The sequence below is a fragment of the Herpailurus yagouaroundi genome, unplaced genomic scaffold (genome assembly GCF_014898765.1).
Source record: "Herpailurus yagouaroundi ecotype Mexico unplaced genomic scaffold, PumYag 160, whole genome shotgun sequence".
Taxonomy (NCBI): domain Eukaryota; kingdom Metazoa; phylum Chordata; class Mammalia; order Carnivora; family Felidae; genus Herpailurus; species Herpailurus yagouaroundi.
The window spans coordinates 38,588,731-38,615,763 of record NW_024412401.1 but is presented as its reverse complement, the minus strand read 5'-3'; the positions used below and the strand labels follow the sequence as shown (position 1 = coordinate 38,615,763).

At 42.4% G+C, this 27,033-nt stretch overlaps 1 protein-coding gene across 6 annotated transcripts in view; it reads left to right on the top strand.

Annotated features, from left to right (window-relative positions):
• Positions 1–3,078: 3,078 nt before the first annotated feature.
• Positions 3,079–27,033, top strand: part of TNC (tenascin C) — a 95,168-nt gene continuing 71,213 nt past the window's right edge. For 2 of the 6 annotated variants that reach the window (XM_040482103.1, XM_040482104.1), the window contains exon 1: positions 3,085–3,385. The gene's annotated coding sequence lies outside the window, so the exon portion shown is untranslated. Of the gene's footprint in view, positions 3,386–27,033 lie in introns of all 6 variants that reach the window. The other 4 variants (XM_040482102.1, XM_040482105.1, XM_040482106.1 and 1 more) reach the window with 4 other exon arrangements.

The following is a 27,033-nucleotide window of genomic DNA, read 5'->3' as shown; positions in this document are numbered from 1 at the left end:
GCTGATCTGTCTGGAAAAACAACAACAAAAAAAAGCTTTACATTTAACAGACCTTCAAGGAAATGAGAATGATATCACCTGAGGTAAACCCTTATGTTCCCTCCAAACCACAGCCTCCACCAGCAGCCCGTGAGGGAAGATTACACACAAGCAACAACAATGTCAGTCTTTGGCCAAGAACTCCATGCAGAGGTGTTTACAAGTATTCACTCCACTCTCTCACATGGAAAAAAGCACTTACAGTACCAAGAAGGGAAGACTATAAGAGATTTGATGCCAAGAGGTGTGGCCTCTGCCAAACGGGACAATGAATGGTTATTAATTCTATAAACATCCTCTGTTGTAATGTCTAGGGTGAAAAGCATCCATGGTAGCCTTGGGCAAGTCATTTCTCCTCTGTGGACCCCCTTTCTTCATCTATGCAATGGATGTATTGGACACAACAATCTAGCTTTCCTCTCATGTTCTGTGAGTGAAAAAAGAAGAACTTAATGGTAAAGCACAGCATGTCAAACATTCAATTGTTCCTCCATTATGTAATTTATTCAATAAACATTTACTGAGTTTCTGCAATACCCAAAGCTCTGTGCTAGGCGTAGAAAAATCAGGTGTGATCCCTGTCCTCTGGAAGCCTAGAGTGTAAGAGGAAAACCTAGACATACAAATACCAAGTACAAATAATGAATATCCTAACAGAGTTCCCAAATGCTATGGTGGATGGAAGCACTTCTTATGGAAGAAATCCAGGAAGTTCCATCATGAAGTTGGATCAAAACTAGATGATAAGCCTATGTGAGGAGGTGGAGGTAAGGATTCTAGGTAGAGTATAGCATTGGCCAAGGTTCAAGTATTGGAGAGCATATGCAGACCCATTTGCCTGTAATGGAGGCTGTGAAAGGTCAGGGATGGATGGAAACAATTCCTTGTCTGGGCTCCTCTTACTCAAAAGCCAAGGCATGGCTCAAGATGCCACATAGGTTTTGGAGAAAATTCCTAAAATTCGTTTCTCTTCTAAATATGCATAAATAAAGCTAGTCATGTCTTGTCTATGTTATCAGAATATACTTCTATTATAGTAGTTTAATGCTAGTAATATTCTTGTTTGTTTGCTCCACTGGCCTATTCTTGCCTTGAGGGCCAGCCTGGTGATATTTGGCTTTGTTTTCCCTCTGATTGGCTAAGCCACCCATAGTAGACCCTGGTCAATGGCTGTGGAATAGTACGAGAGTAGGGGGGTCAGGTTGGGGACTTTCCCAAAAGTCATATTTATTACCTAGTCTTCTGGCATGCTCTCTTATCTCAATTAAATACACACATAATTGCAAATATATGTTGATTACATATTATATGTGAATATAACCTATATGCCATATGACATGTACTCTCTACTATTCTAATGTTTTAGCCCCTAACCTGAAACATAAACCTGGTAGAATCTGGAACACCAAGAGGCACGGAAGCATTCACTACTCGTTAAAAGACACAGCCTTGTGCTACTGCAACATACTTTGGCTAAAACACAGAATTAAAAGCTTCCAAAACAACCAACATTTGAATCAGCCAAAATGTTCAAAAGTTCACATGGGCTGTTTTATGACATGACTATTTATGGGCTTTCTTGCTGTCGGGAAAAGTCACTTAAGCAGAGAATCTTAGAATGCCAGAGCCATAAGGATCATAGGGATGACCTAACCTTGTTGCACTTTTTCCAGATGGAGAAACTGAGTCCCTCAGCAATAATAACAACAAGGAATTGTATCATTCATTATTAAAAGTAGGCAGATAAATAAAGCCTTCATTATTAGTGATCAATTAAAAAAACAAGGGTCTCCTATTTAGCTGTACAGAACAAAGAAATCTATTTTCCATATTTAGATGGTGACTGTTGTACAAGCAGTTTTATATAAGTCAATAGGGTATAAAACATTTAAATATCATCTACAATGTTCCTGGGCAGTGATGTGTAATAGAAAGAACTATGGAGCCCAGTGTTGTCATCAAAACGCTTCCCGGGTGTGTTGCCTAAGTAGAGTTAAGTTACTTCTCCGAACCTCTGTTTCTCCGTCTGTCAAGTCTGTCAAAGGGGATGACACCAGCACCTCTTGGAATATGGTGTCTGTGAGCATGTAACGAAATAATATCCATAAAGTACTTTGCAGAGCATCTAATACAGACTTCATACAGGCGGGCCCAGCGATAGCCACAGGTTACGCAAGGCCTCGTCTCCCTCCACTATCACAAAACCACTGAGTGTTGTGACAAGCTCAAGTGTGGGTGCCGTGCCCTAGCTGCCTCCCCACTGCCTCAAATGCCTGTGTGTGCCCTGCGGATACTCCGTGCATGCTAACACCAAACGAATGGATGACTCAGAGCTTGGAAAGAATCCACAGCAGGCTGGTGAGCAAAGGCACAGTTTATGTCTCAAAGATTAAGTTGTTACCTTCCCCTCCCCCGTGTGCCGGACACCTTTCCACATTGAGAAGAAGCTTCAGAGACCTTTCCCCAGGAAGTGCAACGTAGAAGACAGGCCCACTCAGGGGCAGTGGGGCCGGCCGGTGAAGCCTCTGAACAGCTGGGCACGGCTCCCTCCCACACAAGGGAAGCCGGGCAGATCTGCGCTCCCAGCACTGCCCCACCTGCTAAGCACTAATCCCGAGTTCTCTCTCTCAGCTGGCCCAGAGAAACCCAAACGCCCCATGCTTCTGAAGGGCTTTATCTCCTCTTTCCAGGAACTGAGCTCGGCCCCTTTCCGAGGTGCCGCCCGCGGAGCAGCTGCCGCCCTGAGCCCAGGCGAGCTCTGGGTGGCGGTTTCAGCCTACCCGAGTAGCAGAGCTGGAGCCTCGGATCCTACTCCCTCTCAGTCCCTGGGCTTCTGTCTCACAATTAGAAAATCCGTTTGGGGAGCAGAGCAAAAATCACACCTAGCTAACAGCTGCTCCGGGTCGGGGGTGGGGAAGGGGAGGAGGCGAGGGAAGCTGGAATTCCTACTTTCGCCATAAATTGTATGCAAATGGGTTCTTTTCCTGGCAGGGAGCAGGGAGTGAGTGCGTCTTTCATGAGCTAACCCCGTTCCGCTGGGAGGGCTGTTCCTTTAATTCACCAACTGAAAAAGTAGGAAAGGATGTCTGGAGGCGAGGCGTCCCATTACAGAGGAAGGAGCTGCTATATAAGCCAGCCAAAGCTGGCTGCGCTGGCCACAGCCTGCCTACTGTCACACGCTCTCCCGCGCGCGCAGACACACACCGGCCTCTCCTCTGCACAAAGACTGTGCGGCTGGGGGTGACAGTGGGGGCAGCGCACGTGGGAGCCCCGCTGCTCACAGCCAGGTCCTTATTCCATGGAGCTGGTTCATTTAAGGATCTAGGTCTTTCCCAACTCCGGAGAGGTAAGTGTGCTTCACCCCCATCAGCAAAGATCGTTATGGTACACTGCATTCCCGGGACCAAAGATGTTGTGGATTCATAATTATAACACTTTTGCTGTATCTTCGCTGCCGGTAAAATGGGGTGTTTGTTGTGATCCGATGCGCCTCGATTGTCTTCTACTTGTGACTTCCAGTCTTGTAGATTTTTGTTGTGTGTCGGTGGGTTTTACTTCTAGGAACAACCACACGTGGAAGGAACTTTTGGCAAAGTTTTTATCTCTGCGTTCTTCAGAGGAAAAGTAAGAATTTTCTCTTAGCTCCCTGCCTGGCTGATTTCACCTGTGAATGTTTTTGTTTGAGAGTTAGAGAGGTGGAAGTTGAAGGTGGACATCGTTCATGGCCTCCCTGTGGGATGGGTTAAGGGAGGGTCGATAGAGGGTTGTAGAGAGAACATTAAGATTGTATTTCTAAACGGTGTTCACCTTACAGTTTACAAAAGTTTTGTGTCCATCCATCATTCCACAGCATCCTCCCTGTGGCTAGGCATGGAAAGGGATGAGGCCAGAGGGCAGAGGGAGGAGGCGACTCCTAGGGCCACATGAACAACTATGGACTTCAAGGTGGGAGCGGTAGACACCAGCTTTTATCCTGAAGGGCAGGGGGCCTCCCCGTCGATTCCTTCCTGAGTCACTGATCCTTGGGCTGGGTATATGTGCATTTCCAGGGTGCTTAGGGCCAGGAGTATCCTGAATCTTTCTAGGATCACCTCTCCCTCCTCACCTCTCCCTCCTCACCTGTCATCACAGAAAGCCCTGAGAAACACCTTGCCCCAGGGTTGGGAAGCTCTACCTGGAGGGTTGTGAGAAAAGCACAGGGGTTCCTCTGTGTAATAAGGGGATTAAGGGGATTAAGAGCTCAGGTTTTGAAGCCAGGGGTCGGTCACTTTGGTATCCCCACCTCCCACCATCAAAGATGTTACACCAATGACAATATGTAATCTCTATGAGCCTTAGTGTCCACTTATCAAAAATGGGAACAATAACTTCTGTTGTCATTATGAGGAGGAATGAGGCATAAAGCATTTGGGAAAGTGAGTGTTCAGTAACTGGAGGTTTGGATAATCATTGTCATTATCAGAAACAGCCATCACCTCGGAAGTTAAAAGAGGCATTTAGGCAATCTTGGATTGTTTTTCATGTGTTCCTCACTTCCTTACCCCCAACCCCCATTTTTTTAATCTCACAAGTCTGAGGGTGTCTCACTAGGCTGGCAGGTCGGAGACTTGGCTGTATTTTATAAGCAGGACATTGTTCTGACGCAGGTCGGGGAAAGGGAGCAGCCCGAGGGCTGGAGGTAAATGTCGAGTTCTGACTCCAGATGCACAAGGTTTTGAGTTTGGGCGTTTGCAGATTCTAAAGCTGTCAGCTATAAAGTACGATGCTGCCCGGGGACTTTTTGGAAATGCTTTCCATCCAGAGTGAGAGCGGGACAGGGGAGCTCCACTTGAAGAATGAATGCCTCTTTTTCATGTTTTGTGGACCTTTCCCCCTTTTTTATGAAGGTTTCCCATATGTGCTTTAGAAATAAAACCTGCTGCCCACCCCAGCCAGCTTCCCGCCTTGCCCTTCAATATGGTAAGCCCAATTGAGGACTGGAGGAGGTTTGTTCAGTGCTAAAGAAGCCTGTGGAAAGTTTGCTGGCATTGTATGCATCTCAGCCCATTTCAGTTGATGTAATTGCGCGTTGACCATGTGTTTCAGGCAGGTGACGGCGTCTGGGGGAAGAAAAGGGTGGCAATATGAATGTTCTCTGGTTTGCTCAGAACAGTGTGAATCAGATAAGGATTGAAAAGGGGGTATTACCAGCTTTACAATCTTTAAAGTATTTTTTTTCTATGCTTTGTTTGAAAAAACCCAGCTTCCCTCTCTCATCTTCCACTGTACTGCCTGTATCCTCCTCCCAAAGAAGTTACTGATCTTCCAGCCTTCAGTGATGTTGTCATATAAAGAGGGTGACGATCTGTATCTCTCAGGGCTCTTGTGACATCCAAATGAAATAATAGATGGCAGACTCAGTATCTGACCCATAGTAAGGGCTCAATAAATAGAGGGCTTTTGTTGGTGTTTTTTGGTTTTCTTGCTTATCAACTTATAAGGACTTATCTGAAATTAATGTCCTAAGATGGTGGTTTTCAAGCTTTTATTTAGCCGTGGAAATATTCATTAAAGGACACTGATGGCAGAACTCCAATATGAGAGGTAAATGTGGGGCTGCTTTGGTTGAAGTGAGGGTGGAGGTTCCAAAACTCGCCTCTTTGTTCTCAGCCTCTGGTACGTTTCCACAGAACCTTGAATGACACAAAACACAGTATAAAATAATGGGCCCAGGCAGTGTGCATTCAAGCTGCGATTCTGCACTTCAACAGGGTCGTTTGCCCCTTCAGGTCCTCACCTGTAACAGAAGCCAATGCAATTCCCCAAGTAGTACAGTAGATAAGAATATAAGAAGTTTAAAATGCTTAACAAAGGAGGATTCTTTTAATTAATCTTGAGGATAACAATAGCCAAAATGTATGGAGAGCCTACTCTATCCTTAAGATCCTTTGTGTACATCATCTCACTAAATATCCACAGTATGTCTCTGAGGAACGGACTATGCCTACTGGAAAAAGACATAGCTTGAAGGGGGGAGTGAGCAAATAATTTTTCCAGAGCCCTAGAACATAGACTGATGGAGCTGTTTTTCAGACCCATGGTCCCCAAATCAGAAGCACATTCCACCGTGTCCCTTCTGAATGCGGCTGCTTCTTGCACTACCTTTAGAAGGAAAAAAAAAAAAAAAAAACCAACCTTCCTTTCTGACTAAATCCACCCCTCCAGCCAGACTGTGGCCACCCTTAAATACAGCAGTAGCCTGATCATATAACCAGAATGGAATTTGGAAAGGGAATTCAAGCTGACAGAATGAAAAACATGTCCCCTTTAATCCTGCCCTTTCTAATGCTCACAATGAACCAAGTACACCTACTCCCTCCTCCCCCTGGATTTCTATGGACAGATAGCCATGTTTTCTTACAGGAAAATAATACCTAGCTGGTGTAAAACACAAGTCCTTCCAGACTGAAGTCATTTTAGTTTGAAAAGTAGGAAGGAGATAACAAACCTTTAGTTCACTCCAAATACCCAACCCCTTTGTGATGATAAAACACACACAGTAATTAATACTGAGGGCTAACTGTGTATCACTTATGTGAGAGGAGGGTTTGTCTATGGTTTTTCATCTAATTCTCACCCTAACACTGCAAGTTATAAATCATTTGCTCCAGTTTTATGGATAGAGGACCAAAGCCCAAAGAAGTTAAGTGGCTGACATGAGGGTTTTCCATAAGTGAGGAGCACTGTTGGCTTTGAAGCCAAATCCTCTGACTAAAACTCTACTATTCTTTCCACTATGCTGCACTGCTTCTGGTAGTCAGGCAGGGCTGACCTCACAGAACCTTGAATGATGTCTTTCAGTGATTGGCCAGATGGTAGAGAAACCCCCAACTGGCATTGGTGTCTATTGACTTTACAGAACACCCCTGCCTGTATCATTTTTCATGGTGCTCAGAAAAGGTCAGCTCATGGTGGTGCACTTCTCTGCCTGGAAACAGAAAAGTTCAAATTTCAGCCGAGAGAGAGAGAGAGAGAGAGAGAGAGAGAGAGAGAATGAGAATGACACTAAAAGTAGCAATCTGGTTATTCCTGTTAGTTTTCATCCCAGGAAAGTAGGCATATATACTTTGCTGTGCTCTGCAAGCTGGAGCTCATGGGAAGGGCAAGGCTGTACCTGTCCCTGCACCCTCTTTGAGAGTCAGGTGAACAGAGCACCTGATTTAAAAGGGCCGACTGGGGTCCAGAGTGCAATCAGTGTGCCCAATCTCGGGGCAGTGAATCTCAGGATGATCAGGAAATGGTTGTAGGCTCCAAGCCACAAATTTCCCTGAAGTCTCAGAGATGAGGGTTATGGTTCAATCGCTTCTCACTTTGAGACGATCAACGGGAATTCCCATGAATCTAAACCCCTCCAGTTCGAATACCTTCAACATGTTGGAAAACATGAGATGAAGGCTTCCTTCCAAGGGGGACAACTCCCTCAGAATCCTGCAATCTCCAGGCAATAATTCCATCTGTGCAAAAGATAGTGGTGGCCTTGCCTACCATAAAAGGGCTGTACATACCTTATAAGTTCTTGGTAGAGGAGAAAAGTCAGTGTACCTACCTGATTCTAACCTGGGAGACCAGACTTTTATTTCAGTAATTCCCTTATGCCTAGAATTTTTTTTTTTTTCTGTTTCCTTCTGCCTTGTCTCATATTTCTGGCCTCTATTAAGCAGCAATCTAATTCAATACTATCATTGCATCCTTTGACCCTCCATCATGGAATAAAAGCAAAATGCCCACCCTGAAAGCAGATTGTGAGAATAAAATCCCTCCCATATGCATTTCTAGTCTATTTGCACATGGAAGTGAAAAAAATCATGTCAAGTTGTCTCAGATTTTTGAAATTTCCAGAAATCCACAAGTTCTTAATTATATAGCCATGGTAACTCAAATAGTTTTGGTTGGCCCTCTAACACCTACCCACCCCTCAACACCCAGTGTCAAGAACCAGAGAGATTTTTGTAAGCTCTGAAAGTAGACAGCTTTGCTTCAGAACTAACTGGTTAACTCTTACCCTGGAGGAGATGAGTTGGCTGCTACTAACTTCTGCATGAATGGGTCCAGAAAGTTCTTTTAGCAGGGGTGGAGGAGGTGATTGTAATAGCTAACATTTCCTGACAGTCATTATGCCATTTCATCATCAACCGTCCAGCAAGTGTAACTGTCCCCCATTCAAACATAGGGAACCTGAGGCTAAAAAAGTTTAAGTAGCCTCCTCAACACCACACAGATAGTAAATGTCTGAGCCAGAACTCAGACCCAGCTCCCAGTCCTGCACATGTGGCTATAACCATTAGGATATGCAAGCCATACTCAGCACCTTAATTCTATCCATCTCTTGACAACAAAGAGGGCTGGACACCACAAAGCTGAGAAAGAATCAAAAGCTCATCTTTCAGACCACCATGTTCTGTTCAGCTGGGCGGCCACTGTTATTATCTTCAACTTGCTCCTTCTGGTTTCACTTTCTGTGGAAACTGTAATCAAATAATTAGCCTATAATTCCTAATGTAATGTGTTTCCTCTACTGGGCTCTAAGCTGCCTGAGGGTGAAGCCTGACTCACTCCCCGCACCCTCTGCCAGTCTGAGACCTGAAGCATGAACACTCATAAGCAAGTGCTGCCTGGTGCAACCAGGCTTGCCCTGCAGGCTGCCTGAAATACCCCTCTTCCGGGTTCCTACAGAGCTCTCTGCTTCCCCCACTGACATCTGTGTATCATGTATACTTCGATAATCACCTCCCCCCACCCCACCTGCCTGCACACCCCCAAGGTCAAGATCATCGGTGAAGCAGGAACTGTGTCTTGCTGGTGCTTGTGTTCCCCAAAGCCTAGCTAACTGCTGACAGGTACCAGGCCCTTAGTAAGTTGTTGTTGAAGAAACTGTGCTGTCCCAAAGCAAATGGAACAATAGCGCAACACTGCCTTGCTTCTGAACTGAGTTCTATGGTTTATGCTGGATAAATTTTCAAGAGAGTAGGATACACATGAATTTATAAGTGTATAAAAATAACTTTTCCATGCCTCACTTTTGGATGGTCCCAGAAACTATAAATAACCTGACAGATAGGTAAACTGAGGCCTAGAAAGGTCATCATCAACACAGAGTAGGAAGTGGTGGCACTGTCGTTCCTTCCCACACCAACTCCGGTGACTATGCTTCTTCCACCACGCCACTTAGCACTCGGGTGTTATTCCCATTTTTCAGATAAGAAAGAGGTTAGAGACAGCAGGCTACTTTCTAGAGGGATATTTACACTTTTAAAGGGTAATTCAGTAGAGAGGGCAATGCTTAACAAATAAGAGAATTACTAGTGGTGGACTTCAGGCAAGGGGATGCTTTGAAGGATTAGGAGAACCCAACTTTTATCACCCAGGGCCCAGGGATGTGTTCAGGGGTAAAACCATACTTAGTAGATAGAAGAAAGATGGCAGAGACTCAGTATTGAGTGCAAGTCAGCATATTTTTGTTCAGAACTCGAAGCCTACAAATGCAGCATAGGGAAGTCCTGGGTTGTAGCAGTGCACTGGGGATCTCTGCTAGGCATGCAGTGCAACGTGAACCCATGTAACCCCACTGCAGAAGTGACACACCACAGCCAGAAGGAGGGAACCTGGAGCGACACTGAACGCTGTGTCACCCAGAGACTAGCAGGAACACCGCATCCAGTAGGCACCCAAGATACGAAATAACAACAGTAGCAATAATAGTAAAGCATGTGAGTGCATCCAGACAAGAAAGCCATGACTTTCCACTTAGGGAAGAAACAGTCTGGGAGAGGCAAATACCTAGGGAGCCTCGATGCAAAGGAGGGAACCCACCTGTTGGGGAGCTCAGGGAAGAGAAACTCAGCTCATGCTGGGCATAGGCACCTTTAGTTCTACCCCCAAGGGAAGTTGTCTGCTCCTTGGGAAACTTATGCCCTGGGTCCTGGGATGGTCACACAGAGGTAGCTTGTTGCAGAGATGTCACAGTAGAGTATTTCAACTCATAGGTAGGTTGTTAAAAAATGTTTTCCTCAGAACCCACAGAATTTTGAAATTAAAAGGGCTCATTGGCAGCCTCTAAACCAGGGGCTTGGAGACTGGATTTAAAAGACTCCTCCAAGGTGATTTGGAGGCTCCCACAGAGAGATGGAGAGGCCAAGCAGGGGCTCCATTCAATCTTATTTTAACTTAAGCCCCTCCACTTTTACCTGTTTTGTACATGGAGCTTCCTCATGAAATGTTGTTTGGTGAAGGAGTTTTGTGGCAAAATAACAACAACAATAATAATAATAATAATAATAATAATAATGTTTTTGTAAATTGCTATCCTAGTTAAACTCCCCTCGTTTGGAAGATGGGGAAACAGATTCAGAGGAGAGAAAAGTCCTCCTAAGATCTCACGCCAGTTGGCAACAGGCTCAGGACTCAGTCCGAGGTCTTCTGACTCTTGTTCTTGGAAGCCAGGGACAATATAAAAAATGTCAGAGTTAATATATTATTTAAAAAGGAAAAATTAACAGAGTCTTGCTCTCTGAACAGCTTTAGTGCACACGGGTTGAGGCAAGAGTCCACTGTATTTGTTATCTCTCACTGCATAACAAATTGCTGTGAAACTTGGTGGTTTAAAACAACACCCATTTGTTGTCTTATAATGTCTATAGGTCAGGAATTTGAGCATACCTTAGCAGGACGTTCTACTTTCATGGTTTCTCACAAGACTCAGTCACAGTGTTGGCCAGGATTGGGGTCTCATCTTAAGGTTCAACTGAGGAATTATTAGCTTCCAAGCCCACTTACGTGGTTGTTGGCTGCATTCAGTTTCTTGAGGTCTGTTGGCCCAAGGCCACTCTCAGTTCCCTGCCACATGGGCCTCTCCAGCATGGCCATTTGTTTCATCAAAGCCAACAAGAGAGAGAGAGCCTGCAAGCAAACAGACATCACAATCATGTGCAGCTTAATAGTGGAACTGATATGCAACACCTTGGCCATATTTTGTTTTGGTTAGAAATAAGCCACGAGGCTGTCCCACACTGAAGGGAAGGAAATTGCACAAAGATGTGAATAGCAGAGACAGTATCATTGGAGCCCATCTTAGAGCTTCTCCGCCCCTCCAACAGTCCAATGTTACCTATTTCTGACAACTTCTTACCAACAACAAGTTCACCCAATCCACCTGCACTTCTGTTAATGAGCAATCAGGAATTATGGCAGCCACTAGAGGTGACTGGGTCTTAATTAAGCTTTCTATCCATTTATAAGGGAGAGCCAGATGTTTTGCATTAGATATCCTAGTTCACTGTGGAGCCATAATTCATCTTGAATATCCCAGGACAGGATCTTTCAAGGCAATGACTTCAAATACATTTCATTCAGTGACAAGACATTGAAACTGAAACTGAAACTCATCCATTGTCTCCCCTCCCCAATCTATTCTTCTGTTAGCAGATGTAAGGAAGACTAAAATTTGGGACTAATTCTTTCTCCCTTTCCACTTTTTCCTTACTATGCCACCATACTCCAACTCTTGTGGACTCTATTGCCTTAACAAGTAAATCAGATCATTGCCTCCCCACCCACTCCCTCATCCTCCTACTTCAGGTCGTGCATCTCACAGATAGACCATAGCAATGGTTTCCCCATTGGACCCCATCCCTCCAGACTTTCCTTTCAATGTGTCCCTCAACCTGGGTTGTAGGTCAACATTCCCAGGCTTAAAGGTTTCCAAATGGTTCTCTTCTGGCCACAGGAAAAATTCAGATCTCCAACCTGGCATTCAGTTTCTTTCATGGTCTGGTTTCCGGCCTCCAAACAGACCTTTTACTTCAGCTATAATCCATGCTTTCAACACCAACTATTTCATGCTTTTTATGCCCTGGCAAATATCACTTCCTCTTTCCTAGAATGTCTTTCCCTATGTTTTTCACCTACTCATAATCTTCTTTTAAAATTCAATTCAGGAACCACCTCCCTCCTCTGGGTCGATGAGATGTCCCTTTATTGTCATCCCCTTCCACCCCATATTTTTTTCTGTCATCACCGTTATCATGCTGGAATTGCCTGTCTGCTCATAGATCAACTCTTCCTGTCAACTCTTGAAAGGAGAATTTGTATCTGGTTCATATGAAATTGAGCACAACTGAAATAAAATTAATCTTCAACCACAGACAGGAGTCCTTGCTGTGTCCCAGATTTGGACCTCCGCTGCCTCATCTGAGTTTATTCAGAAAGCCCAGGCCTTGAAGTTGTTTTCATGCCTTGCCCTCTAGGCTCTCAACTGTGCAGAGTGATGTCATAACATGTGACAGGAGGAAGCCAGCCTAGTTCTGGGACAGGAAACCATCTCAGGACGCAGACTTCAAGGAATGCCCTTGCTTTCAGAGAAGGGAGGCCTCTGGGATCAAAGCATGCCCTGCCTTGGATTTGGAAAAACCAGTACCAAGGACAGAGGAGACCTGTCTGGGGATTTGAAGCTGAGTCACAAGAGATCCAAGTATCTGGAGGTTATAACAAGGATCAGTCTACAACCGGTGGGAGTAATGAAAGGACACCAGGGAGGGATGGAGACAAAGAGCTCTGTATCTTAGGACATGAATAAATTCATAGCCCGGTGGCCAGAGGAGGATTGGCTAATGGTTAAGAGTATGGCATTGGCATTAGTTCTGGGTTCAAGAGCTTGATATTTTCTTGTTAATGTAATCTTGACCAAGTCTTAACTTCTCTAACCCTCATTTTCAACCATATTAAAGGCAAAATAGTAGCACCTACTTCAAAAGGTTATTGTGATGATTAAAATACATAAGTGAGCATGAATTGCTTAACACAGCACTGGCACTTGGGCATAAATGTTTTATTGTCATTGTTACCTGTTGTCACAATTGTTGCTGGTTATGAGGCTCCATTAGACAAGCAGTTCCCCAGACTGTGGCCTGTGGCACACTGTACTCATGAGATGCACCTGTAAAAGTGTTCTGTGGACAAAGGGGTTTAGAGGACACTTGGCACTGTGTCATGTTCTTGGGAATTCTTACTCAATACATGGTTCTAAGGGTGGAGATATAGTAGATAAAGGAACATTCAAGATCCTTATAAGCTCTTCATAGAGTTTCCATTATAGTGGAAGGAGGTAGATGATAACAAGGAATCAAACTTATAAGTACAATTTCAGGCAGGTATTTGCTAAGAATAATCAGAAAACACAGTAAAGGAATAGGCAATGACTGGTGGTGAGTGGGGTACTCTTAAGTAGGGTGAGACATGGAGATGACATTTAAGCAGAGATCTGAATGAACTAGGGAAGTGAGCTCTGTAGATAGTGGCTAGGAGTTTAGATTTTATTCTGAGTGCGATTAGAAGAGTACATGCTCTGAGAAACCTATAGCGGTTAACCAATTCAGCTTTGTTGAACCCAATACCCCCCAAGTTACTTGACCACAAATGCCATTTTGCACAGGACATGTACCTAAAAACATCTTGGAATATAATCTGGTAAATTCTGTACTAGAGCACAAGGCTTCATAGATTTTTTTTAAAGGACTATAAATTTGCTCTCACTCATCTGGACCTACAGTAAAACGTCCAACAAACCACTTGGGCTGAAATGGGCATGTCCAGAGCAAGAAAACCTAGTTCTAGAGGTAAATACTTGCAGGGTGTCACCCTAATTAGCAACTCTTTTTGGCCAAGATGATCGATGAGCACATCCAGGCTTCAGTAGACTCTGGAATCCCATCTCAGGCCAAAGGAAACTTGCCAACATCTGCCTAAAAGCTAATAAGTGTTTGCAAACAGTACACCTTGGCTTAAGCATTCTCCAAAGGGGACGTGTACAAAACATGAGGTCTCCCAGCCAGAGGCTCTGGGAGAAAGAGGTCAGATATTTCAGTGCTTACAAAGAGACAGCCACCAGATTGCTACTAAAGATCTAGGAAATGGAAGGTGAAGGTGTCTGCTTGGGCTCCGATCTCTCTATTGAGCAGTGCTAATGTAAATTTCCACCTGATATGAACGGCAGGAAGTTGCTTGGTTAATCAGCCCAGCGTAGTAGTTGAGAACAAGCATTTTAGAGTCACAAATTAGGGTCCAAGTGCTGACTGTCCCTCTAAACCAGTCATTGAATCTAGTTAAGTCTTGATTCATTTAACTTTCAGATATGCATAATAATACCTGTCTCACCAGGTTGTCATGATGAATGAAAAGATACATGATAACATGTATAAAAATCATCTAGCATAAGGCATGGCACAAAACAGGTATATAGCAGGCTCTCAACAAAATGTTAGTTTCCTTCCTGTCCAGTTCAATCTGTATTTGGTTTTATAATAGCTATCATTTTCTAACAAACTACTATATTCCAGCAAGGGTCAGGAAACCACCAGGTGGTGGTTTATTTTTGTAAATAAAGTTTTATTGGAACACAGCTATGCTCTGGCTACTTTCTCTGCAATAGTAGTCTTTGTGACATAGAACATCTAGCTGCAAAGCCTAAGATATTTGCTATCTGGTCACTTAGAAATAAATTTACTGACTCCTGCCAGTGTGCTAATTTAGATATATAATTTCCAATCACCAGAGCCTACCAAGGTTTATATTATTATACTTATACGTATAAAGGGATTGAAGCAGAAACAAAAGCTCATCTAGTAAGTCCCAATCCAAAACCATAATGCTGAAGGAAGCTTCAAAGAATGACAGAAGAGTGGTTCATTTGTGTGAATTATCCTCGATTTCCCCCCGACCACCTCTGTCTTTTATCTCTCTCAGGCTAAATTTCTTGATTTTCCTGCTGAATTAAATGTTGAATTAAATGTTGCTGTCCAGAAGGGATCCCCTTCCTCTTTTCCTTATTTGTTTATTTCTTTCAAAAATGAAAGTTGTAATTCCTAAACCCTCTGGAAGACCCTCATGCCTTGACTGATTTCTTAGAAACAATAACTCTGTTTTTAGTTGTACATAGCATGAGGGCCAGTTTTCCAAAAAGGAGAGATTTGTTAAGCTCCTCTGTCTGCTACTTCTCACTTTATCTTCCTCTCACTTACTCACTTTCTCTCCAGGCCAGACTCAAAGAGAGTAGGCTGTTTCCAGGGGCTTTAAAGATTTGCCTGAGACACAATTATTATAGAGCATTTGGCTCTGTGCCCCGCTCAAGTTCAAAACTGTACATTAAATGGCTATGTGCACTCCAGAACCCCAGACCCACCCTCCCAAAGGGCCCCATTTTAGGGATCCAACAACTCTACTTGCATCAGTGATATTGGATGTCATCTGTGATATTTATTGCATAAATATTAATTCTTTAAACTGAAAAAAAATGAATCTTGCTTAAAAAGATAAGTTGGTGTAGCAGAAAGAGTATAGGATTTGGAATTCTACGACTGAGTTATTAATTCTGAATCAAATAATTACTGCCTGGGCAAGTTATTTCATGTTCTGAAGCCCTCAGCTTTAATAACAGTAAAATACGAACAGTGCTTCCTAACTCACAAGGTTGCCATCATAATTAACTGGTATCTGTTAAGTTCCAGGCACAGGATACATGTGAAACTTATCTGTGTCACTCATGGTTTACATTGGTAGAAAGTCTCCATCCAGGAGCTTTACACTCAGAGACTGGCCATAGTTAATCATCACTCCCATCTAATGTGTAAAGAAGTGGAAGGAGAGGGTCTAGATTTGTTTCAAATCTGCACTTTCCCTATTGTATGTCATCAAACCAAATCCTGTGATGTATTTCAAACACAAAATAATCAAATAGCTTTGGAAAACACTATAAACTCTCCTCCTCTTGGAGATTTCCAATGAACACAAACACATTAAAGACTCTGGAAACCCTGAAGTAAACAAAGCTGTATAATTTGTTTGGTTTAAAATAGCATTTGGTTTAAAATAGCATTTTCCAAACATGTTTTTCCCTTGCATTAATATTTGCCAACATGTTGTAGATTCCACTTTAGAAAATGCTGCCTATAGTTATAGAGCTAATTAAATCCAAGTCAGGGGTTAGAAATATCTCTATTTCTCAGGCTCATGTACAGCTTCCTGGACATTATCCAGAAGTCATAAAGTTCCTTCGTTGTTACTGTGGACCCTGACAACTGGGTTTTTTGGAAGTTTGCCTTTTTACTTTGGTTGTGCAAACCACACTTTTACATCAATCAAGGATGACTGCAAAGGTGAGGGTTAGGAATGGGGTCTCTGACATGTGAGCCAGTCCATCTGAATTAAACCCCTGCTCCCCTCTGTCTACCTGTGTGAGCTTGAGCTGTTTCCGTTTCCTCATCCCTAAGCTGAAAAAATAAAGGTAGCTACCTCATAGGTCTTGGAGAGAATTCAACGAAATACCCACACAAGATACACATGAAGCAATTCTTGGCACAGATATCTTCAATCAATGTTAGCTGTTATTGAAGCATTTAAACAGCCTCATTTGAGAAAGAGAAAGTAGACAATGAAAGTATGTTTCCTTGCATGATATCACACAAATTAATTGCTGGAGCAGTGTTAGTTTTTCCTGAGAGTCCAGTTTCTTGCTTCCAATCTTAGAAGCATAGTATCAAACTTTATTGCACTTGACTCATACAGGCTTTTACAATTGTCAGAGAATCCATCTGGCTCCCTCTGACTCAGGCCTCAAACAGCATTCCATGCATTTGAATATCAGCACATTGGCTTGGAAAAGATTGCCAAAACTACCTAGTCTTGCTATGCCAAATATTTGACACACATATCAACACTCCTTCACTTTGGTACCCATGGCATTCATTGCTAAGCCATCACAGCACTTTTTCCCCTTCAGTCCAAAGGAGGCCATGGAGTCTTTCTCAACACAGTGCTGGATAGCCATGTCAGCTCACTGAGGTTGACACGTAAACTGAAACTTAACTGCTTTCCCAAACCAATTCAACCTCTCAATCAATGCTTGAACCACCTCTACAGTATTACTGTCTATTTTTTCATCTCTCTGATGTTGTGAAGCTCCCCTATTAAGAGAAGCCACAGAGGAAGAGAGAAAAAGAGAATAGATACTAACAGTTGGATAGCATTTACAATCCTATTATTCCATTCACTGTCTCCAGCAACCTTGGAAAGATCCTTATTTTACAGCTCAAGAAGCCACAATTCAGAAAAGTTATAGGACTTTGTCTAACGCTTCCCAGCAGGTAAGCAGAATTTGATCTCCTGTATTTCTGCTCATCACAATGCCTCCTTAAGAATTTTCAAAGTCTTTCAAGGCTACATCTCTGGCATTGGGTAGCTAACAACAGCTTCACAGAAGTCACCATGTCACAGAGCCCTTGTCAGAAGGTCTCTTATTTAACTTTGAGGTATGAGCCAGTCTGTAAACCTTCCTAGATAAATCTCTGATCTCTTCACCTTGGCTCAAGAGCTCAAGAACCAACTTCTAGTACTTTTGAAAGAGTCAACTAGATTTCCTAAAATTCTGGACGAAGGCCAGAGGAGGTCATTGTTCCATTAGGAAATGAACTGAAATTTATGCTTGAAACAATTTTTCCAGAATTTTACAGGAACCTATATTGTTGCCACTTGGTCGGACCCACTTTTTATTTTCCTTTCTGTCTAGGTAAGGAATAGGAGAGAGAAAGCAAGTGCTCTGCAGAATTTTTATTTCAAAAATTGAAACCAGACCACACCAGGGCAGTCTGTGGTCTGAATGTATCAATGGATCTAGTCATATTTCATCTGAGCTTTTCTTAGGTATACTAAACCACAAATATGAATCTCATTATTGTGTCTGGATGGAAATATTTTATGGATTAAGATTTGTGAGCTTAATTTGGTTGGTAGTGAAACTTCTGTTTGGGGGATGGGAAGACAGAAGCCACAAAGCACCACCAGTGTTTTAGCCAAACAACTAAAGAAAGACACAGTATTGGTGTGGGGGGGGGGGGGGCCGGGGGGGGAGTGCTGTACTTAATATTGGCTACTTGACATGGGTCCGAAATGAAATCCAAATTTAAGTTGAGCAGAAATATTGCCAAATTAGCGGTAGACCACAGGTCCCTAGAACCAAAGAGTCAGGGGCTAGGGGCACACAATCTTGCTTATTTGACGAGAGAGTGGATGTGACCTGCCCAAGGTCTCACAGCAAGAGGCTGGCAGGACTGTGCTGCGGAGCTCATCTCCTAGCCCTTTAATCCACTGCACTCCCCACCACACAGTCCCAGGAGAGCCTCAAATCTCTGGGAGCTGAAAAATAAAAGTCAGAATTCAAAAGGAGAGAGTGATCTAAATTTAACCAACAATGAATACTGCAAGAAAATTGGGAGAATGGATAATAACCCAGGATGCTTCATTCACATTGAAACCAGAATTTTACACTGAGTATATCACAGGCCTGGTCGAGTTCATCTCCTGCCAAATGTCTAGTTGAGTTGACCTTGATCGTAGAGAAGGTTTATCTCAAAGCAGATCGTACTGGGCTCTCAAGAACCCTTGAGGTATTGACTGGAATCTCATGGGAAGGAGCCCACAGCGTCTTGGTCAATTGTAACCCCTGTGCTTAGTGTGGTATCTGGCACACAGTACATACTCACTGAATAACTGAGCAAATAAAAATGAACTAATTCTGGGAGTGCAACTATGATGAATTCCTTGATACATCTTGTCTTAGAAGAGATCATAGGAGAAATAATTCCGTTAGGGCTATCAGGAAAACAAGAGTATTTGTTCTTTCATTAATTCCATGAATATGTCTGCTATGTGTAAGTTCAAATCAAGAAATATATTGAGTGTTATTTTATGTAAATATAAACATATTGTGCCTTCACTATGCTGTAGACACTGAGCTTGGTGTTGGGTATTAGAAGATGAATGACTCAGATATAGTTCCTGCCTTCATGGAGCTTAAAGATTACATACAATCTAAATCCTTACAGTCTGACATAAATACAAGATAGAATTGGCTTGTGTTCTAAAAGAGGAAGATACACATACATAATAAAGTCACCCAAAGTCAATTTTTAGAATGACACATGATAGAAATAATATCAAATAATATCAAATAACTCAGAGAATTCAGAAAGAAAAAAAACAAGAAAACTTCTAATAACAGATGATTTTTTGAGCTCTATCTTGAAGGACAAATAGATTTGTCCACTCAGAGATGGCAAAGGGGCTCTTGAGCAGCCTTCAACGGATCTGGTACCCTCTCCCATTGATAACTGAGATATGATCGTGTCTCCAAAGATTTTCTCTTTTGAGCTGGGTGTTTGAAAGTAATGGAAGCAATGCTTGGGACTGGTCTTGAGCCATAACTTTTTCCCTTGGCCCTCAGCACAAAATGCTGTATAAAATCGAGGTTCAGAGCACTTACTTTGGACTCAGATGGACTTGTGTTCAAATCCTGACTCTACTTAATGAATATCTGAATGTACATAAGCCACTTAACTATTCTCTGCCTCATTTTCCTCACCTTCAAACTGAGAATAAAGATAGTGCTTCATATTATTTTTGTGAGAATTTAAAGTTGGAAATATAAAATGCTTACTGGCAAAATAAGCATGCAGTGAATGGTAGTTGATGATATTTTTATTACTTTTGTTATCACTGTTATGATTTCAGCCTCTTCCTTATCTTCTCAATCAATATTTGGTGGTTTTAATCATTTCCTCCCCCAGGAAGTCCTCTGGGAACTTCCAAGCTCAGAGTGACACTTCTTTCTTCAATTCCTTCTTTCAGACCAGCACTGCCACTGAACCCTGCATTGTATTTTCTAGTTTCTGAGATTTCTGGAAACAGAGAGTAAATCCTTAGTCTGCCTCATCTCCCTAACAATCAGCACACTGTGCAGCCCATAGTAAGTAAACAGAAAGTGGCTCTTAACGGAATCTTAACACTTACACTCTATCAGCTTGAGAGTATGTGCCATGTTCCCAATCTGCAGTGACACTTAAGAATAGCACAAATATTAAATCCAGAGTACATGGATTTTAAAATCAACTGCATTTGTGAGCTTTTAGGAGGAAATTATAAGCTTTATAATTAGAACTGCTGATCTTCGTCATTGTAGTATCCTTCATGGTTAACTCAAGGCTTGGCAGATGGTAGGTATTTAACAAATATGTACTGAAAAGATGTATAGTTGGATGGATGAATGGGTGGATGGATGGAAGGAAGGATGGATTGACGGATGGATAGATGGATGGATGGATGGATGGATGGATAGAAAATTGAAGAAACCTTACAGGGCCAAGAAACCTGTAAATCTCTTAACACAGGGTCTCTCCAAGATCCTATTGGTGATATTTTGCTCTGGGAACCTTTACAATGACCTCAGACTAAGAATTACTAGAAGCCTTACATATGCATCTATTTTTTTTTTAATTTTTTAACATTTATTTATTATTGAGAAACAGAGAGACACAGAGTGTGAGCAGGGAAGGGGCAGAGAGAGGGGAAGACACAGAATCTGAAGTAGGCTCCAGACTCTGAGCTGTCAGCACAGAGCCCAGCGTGGGGCTCGAACCCACGAACTGTGAGATCATGACCTGAGCTGAAGTCGGTTGCCCAACCAACTGAGCCACCCAGGCGCCCCCATATGCATCTATTTTTGAAGGGCTCTCAGTAGCCTGGGAGAACCAATAAACCTCAATCAAATTCATTGACCAAGAGGGAGGATCTCTGGGTTTTAATATAAACTTTACCACTGATTAGCTGCTGTCCTTCTCTGGTGTTTCTGTTTAGTTATTCCCTTTCACAGCATGCACTACCTCTAATTATTTGGATGTGGCTGCCTGGAGTGATGTATTCATAACATTTCTGAAGTAGGGCTCTGCAGAAATGTATAGGTGTTGATCAGCAATGCCTGCCACGTATACTTGAAGGATATGTCGGTGCCACAGATTTGCCACCCCAGGACTCAGTGATCCTCCCAAGTTGCTTCTAAGCCTTGCTCCACTCTGATTTTGACTCTATAATCTGATGTCTGTCTGTGTCTATGGAAAATGCTGAGAACCTGAGCCAACCATTTCCCGTCAGGAGTGATGTCTTAAAAGACTAAACCACAAGCAGCCTGTTCTGGAGAAATCCCTGGCGGAGCATCACGGACAACCATCCCAGTAGCAGCACTGCCTCTTGGCCAGAGTACTGACCTCCCAGAAAAAGAGCTCCACCCTAGGCTCACAGAATTGTTTTTCTTGCTACTGAATGGGAATAGATCAGGAGGAAAACCCGAGCAATCTCCTAGGCCTCCTCACTCCCCTGAGGATTTCAGAATATCCCTGTCACTTGACAAACTGAAGTACTAACAGTGATACAATTTCAAGGAAAAAGCAATCGTGGGCAAAAGGGGGCTCCTCCACATTCCTTTACGAATCTTTCATCCTTCAGAGACTAACCTTTCACTAACTGCCTTCTCTAAACAAAGGACACAAATCACCACACAATAACAACATACATTAGTTACTGAAATCTCTCTCCTGTTAGGCATTATCCTAAGTATTTTCTTAGATTATCTCATTTAATCCCATTGTCTCCCAGATAGAGTTGAAAGAACTTTATTGTAGGGTTGGTATTCTTGTTACCATTTTACAAACAAAAAAGTTGGGGCTCAGAGAGGCAGTGTTACATATCCAAGGTCATAGTTACTAGATGGAGCCATGTGAAGTTGCCTCTGTCCAACCATTTGTGACCTACAAAAATGTAGCAATGGGCCAAATTGATAGCAAGTGGCAGAACCAGGGTTCAATAGTATCTGACTGATTCTAGAACAGATATTCTCAAACATAGCACAGACCCTCCTTGGATAGTTGTCAATTTTAGTGTTTATCATTTTCCCCTGTAACTATCTGTTTACATGTCTGTTTCCTTTACTGGACTATGAACTCAATGAGAGCAAGAATTACTGTCATGGGTCTCTGAAACACCTCACTCTCCTTTGGAATATCTTAGCACTCACTCAGTTCATCTCTGTTGAATGCAGGAATGAGTAAGTTTTTAAATGAATTAATTCTCAGGCCTCTGGGATGATTGCTGGCTCCAGTAGCATCCGAATTGGGCATTAGTTAAGCCACCGTGCTATCTGAGTGGATAAATGCTTTTCAGTGCTGGAATTCAAACACCTAGGGCTTGGAGGTGCTTTGGTTTGGCAGTCAGACCTCTCTTAATTCTTTGAAGACAGGTTGTGCTGGCCTCACTCAACTGTAAGGATCAGATGTCCTCGGAAAAAATCCACACTTAAGGCTGTTTCCTGGCTCCTCTCTCTTCCTGACACATTCCAAGAAGGAATTTATGGATGTTGGGAAGGACAAGGGGTGAAGAATTTCTAGAACCTTTAAGAACGCCCATGTAAGCAGCTCCATGCTTAACTGACTGTGCACAATAAAATTCTCTTGCCTGTAAGCAAGAAGAAAAATTTGGTGCAAGCTGCCTCATATGTTGCCAAAATGATGTGGAAAGAGATTCATCTGCATTTCTAAACAGTAGAAATCCTCCTTGTTGCCCCCAGCCTAGGCATTTCACGTACGTGCCTAAGTCAACAAGATAGATATATTCTGTGAGCCACTAAAAATTAAGTCATAAGTAATGAATTCTGAAATGTGATTCTAGCCAGTTGGAAGTTTAATCTTTATCTAAAAATGAAATTGTTTATTCTCCAGCTGTGACCAGGAAAGAATTCAAAGATTGTTGATTCCTTCATCTAACAACGGTCTTTGTCCTGTGGTGAGGTGCCTAAAAATAACTGATAGTTTATGTCATGCTGCTTCCAAAAGGTTAGCTACCAAACAGCTCTACTTGGGGATGGGGTAGGGACAGATCTGATAAACAGACAAGAGGCACTTTAAAGTATAAAATTATTGTCCAAAAAGTCCTTGGGATATGGCTCCCATGATACCGACCGTGGTTTCCCCATCTATTAAATGAAGTGTTACATCACAGTAAAGTTCTGAAAAAAATCTGTAATACCAAACTCGAAAATGATCCTACACTGGCAACATCTAATACCAAATAAGTTGAAATAAGAACTAATTTTTATATTTTAACAGTAATGAAGTCCTAATGGTTTAATGCCCTCCCCCACTTAAAAGAAAAAAAAAAGGCTTCAGGACCATTATTTTTATCTTTTTAAATTTTGAGAGGGAGGAGGCAGGTACCATAAATATGCCAGGTATTTGGAGACCAAGGGACTGAAGACAGAAGCCTGTGTTCTACCTAGTCCCCTTAGCAGAGGACACTGAGCTATTAGACATCTATTCTTAGAGAGATGCAACACTGCTTCCTGGGCTTAGTGCCAACTCTTCACATTGACCTTTCATGTACTCCTTACTATCATTCTACCAACTCCATGTGCTTGCTCCTTTCTGCTCCCCCTAATGTTGTTGACATGCCCAGGAGAACTAACCTTCAGTATTCCATACCCTTTACCCTACCTTTGCCTCTATCAGGGAGCCACAAAGGGAAGCATCTGTTATTACTGTCATCTTTTTTTAGTTAAATGCTTCTTTCTTTATTTATTTAATTAAAACAGTTTTAGTGTTTATTTCTTTTGGGAGAGAGTGAGCGAGCAAGTAGGGGAAGAACAGAGAGAGAGAGGAAGAGAGAGAATCCCAAGCAGGCTCTGGGACGCCAGCACAGAGCCCAACGTGGAGCTTAATCCCACAAACATGAAATCATGGCCTGGGCCAAAATCAAGAGTCAGACGCTTAACTGACTGAGCCACCTAGGCACTCCTATTTATTTATTTTTCAAAAGAGAGAGAGAGAGAGACTGAGAGAGGGGCAAAGACAGAGGAAGTATCCCAAGCAGGCTCCAGGCTGTCAGTGCAGAGCCTGATGTGGGGCTCAATCCCAGAAACCTTGAGATCATACCCTGAGCCAAAATCAAGAGTCAGATGCTTAACCAATCCAGCCACCCAGGCACCTCTACTGTCAACTTCTTTATTCTCCTTATCAGCCATGCAACCCAACTTTTTTGCCTTTTCTCTGTTCCCTTTCTAAACTTCCACAGGCTTCAGATTCTACCCACCTACTACAGTGATATCCATTCACTTTTCAAAATGCCACCCATCCTTCAGATCCATCTCAGATGGCATTTCTTTCAAAGTGTTTTACTTAAACCCCTCACAAAAGTACAGCCTCCCTCCACTTTAAACATGAATAGAGTTAAGCCGGCCAATCTCTGTTGTTACCTATTATATTACTATAATCATTATGTATCTCTCTGATTCTCTCATCCTTTCTAGATGCAAAATTTTCTTTCTGATCCATTCTCTATTTGACCAGTGTTATTACTGTTTCTATTATTATTAGCCACTATATGTAAAGTACCTACTGTGTGCCAGACACTATGCTAGTGGCTTAACATACTTCTAACTTCATCCCAAAACATGATGAAATAGATATATGTATAAGAATGTAGGGGATGAGGCAAGTGAGGCTCAGGAGAAAGTGAATGTCCACAGTAGCAGCTACTAAGTGGAAGAGCTGGATTCTAATGTAGGTCTATTTCCAAAGACCAGGCTCTTTCTCTCACACCCAGCTGCTTCATCAACAGAATAGTTTATATTACTGCAGTAAATGGACTGAGTCCCCTCAAAAACTTTGGGACAGAGTAGTGTAGGGTCAATAGAAGAAGAGCCATAAATTATCTTTGTTTGACAAGTTCTAGCATCTTCCAAGAAAAGGGTGAGGCAGAGCACGACAAGATGTTAGGCATGGCCCAAATGGTCCCTAGAGTAGCTAGTCTTTGGTTTCACTTGAAGAGAAGAAACTCATAGAGAACTTGGGGCTCTAAGGGATGCAGAAAGAGGAAGAAGAAAAACTTCCTATCCCAAGGTAGAATGGAGGGTGGGAGGGAAGGATGCTGACCTGAGGCAAGATGGATGTCCCTTCAGATTTGAGGAGGACAGTAGCCATTAAGACCACATGTACCTGGATATGTTTGAACATGTAAGGTCCAAAAATGTAATGGAAATTATAATCACATACATATTTGCTTGTGTTTAGAAGATGCCATCTTCTCTCACTAGTCTCCTTCCTCAGGTACTACCTGACGTACTCACCCATCTTCATTAAACGGGACACGTATCAACATCATATAGTGCCTCTTTGACCTCTCCGAGCTTCAGTTTTCTCATTTGTACCATGCACTTACTACCACTAAGCACCCCTCTAAACCAACACTGCTCAGTAGAACTTCCCTGAAACAATGGAAGTGTTCTTTATCTGCACCGATGTTATGGTCACTGGCCACATGCCATTGTAAAACACTTGAAATGTGAGCATTATAACTGAGGATGGAAATTTTAATTGTATTTCATTTTAATTCATTTTATTTTTAACATCCACTAGTGACTAGTGGCTACCATATTGGACACCACAGCTCTAGACCAATGAATTCAAAATTTTCTACTTCTTGAACCTTCTATCTTATGGGGAAATGTTTATGGTAGTTTTTTTTCCCCTCCAGATTAATTATGTTTTGAGAAATTAACAGGAATGGAGGGACCTAAGGGGTCTCATAAAAATAGTGTGCAGGAGTTCATTTGGCTCCAAAAATTGCCTTTGATAAAGACACACAGTGAAGTTTGATCTGTGTGTACTTTGCTGCACCCAGAATATATGCTGAGACAGAATAAAGACCTGGGCAACATGCAATGCTTGGAAATAGCCCATTTGTCCTAAATGTGTGACCATAACAATCTATGATTGAGCCAGTGCAAAAGCTGTGTCTCTTCCTGTTGCTCTCATTTGAAAATATCGATGCTAATCAGATCCTTTAATCTTAAAAGATTGATAGACCCATACGTATATTTATACCCATATGTCCCAAAGCATATTTGTCTGGGATCTCTGAGAAATCTCTACTTCCCTGCAGAATTTTTATCCCTGTTTAAAAAAACAGATTGGTATATGCCAGGGTAGGGATTTCAAGAGTTGAGAGAAAGCAAATTCTAGGCAAATTATTCATTGAAGTCCATACTTTTCACTACAGAAGCTTCCCTTTGATGAGCTCCTGCTGCTGACAAAGATTGTGGCATCCCCACTACCTGCATTATCTCATGCACTTTTCACAACAATCCTTTGAGGAACCTGTATCACATTTTAATGACGAAGTGACTCTAGCTTAGGATAGTAGATAACACTTTGCCCAAGAAAGAGAAAGGTGAATGGTGACTCAAACCCAAGACAGTTTGTCTACAAAACCTGTGTTCTTCAACACGAGTCTACATTCCAATGCCTTGGAGCGTGCTATATTCTCAAAGAAGCCCTTTCTGTTGGAGAGTTCCAAGTAGAAAAATATTTCTCCTGTTGTGCTGAAATTTGCCTTCTTGTAACCAGCCCTCCTCCCCACCCCCAACATAAACACACATTGACTCTTGTTCTGTCACTGAGGGCACAAGGGACTAGCCAGTTCCTGCTTCCCTAGGATTTATACATGGTCATCCTGTCTTTCTCAACCCTGGCTTTTTCAACTACAAGATAAACACACACAGGTCCACACTCATTCCTCCTACAAGATCCTTTCCAGACTTTCCATTGCCTGATCACTTCCTATAAAGATAATAATCTGCTTGTGCTTTTTAAAGAGTCTCTATAGAGTGAGTCGTTCATTCTGAAAATTTAAAAGCCCTACTCTCAGAGCATGATCCTTCATACCTAACCTAAATGTCACCAACTGGAAACTAAAGTAATTATCCCTAGGTCTATCCTCAAAGGAGACATTAACCAGCCAGTTGTCTGCAGGAGAATATTTTACATTTTCAAAGGTTATTCTTTGCTCCCTGTTTTCCTCTCTGGTGTAAATATTTCCAGTTCTAGAAAATTTATCTTCATAAGGTTTATCTCCTCCCCCCTCAGCAATTTCTGCAGTTCCTCTTTCATCTAGATCCAGGTGGCTGCAGAGTCTAAGACAGGATTCAATGTGAAGGTCAAGCTTAAGTTTAAGCAAAGGGAATCTAGTGCCCTGAACTCATGCTAGGTTTTGTTCCTAGGAATGCAAGAAATAGGGGCTACTTTTTTTTTT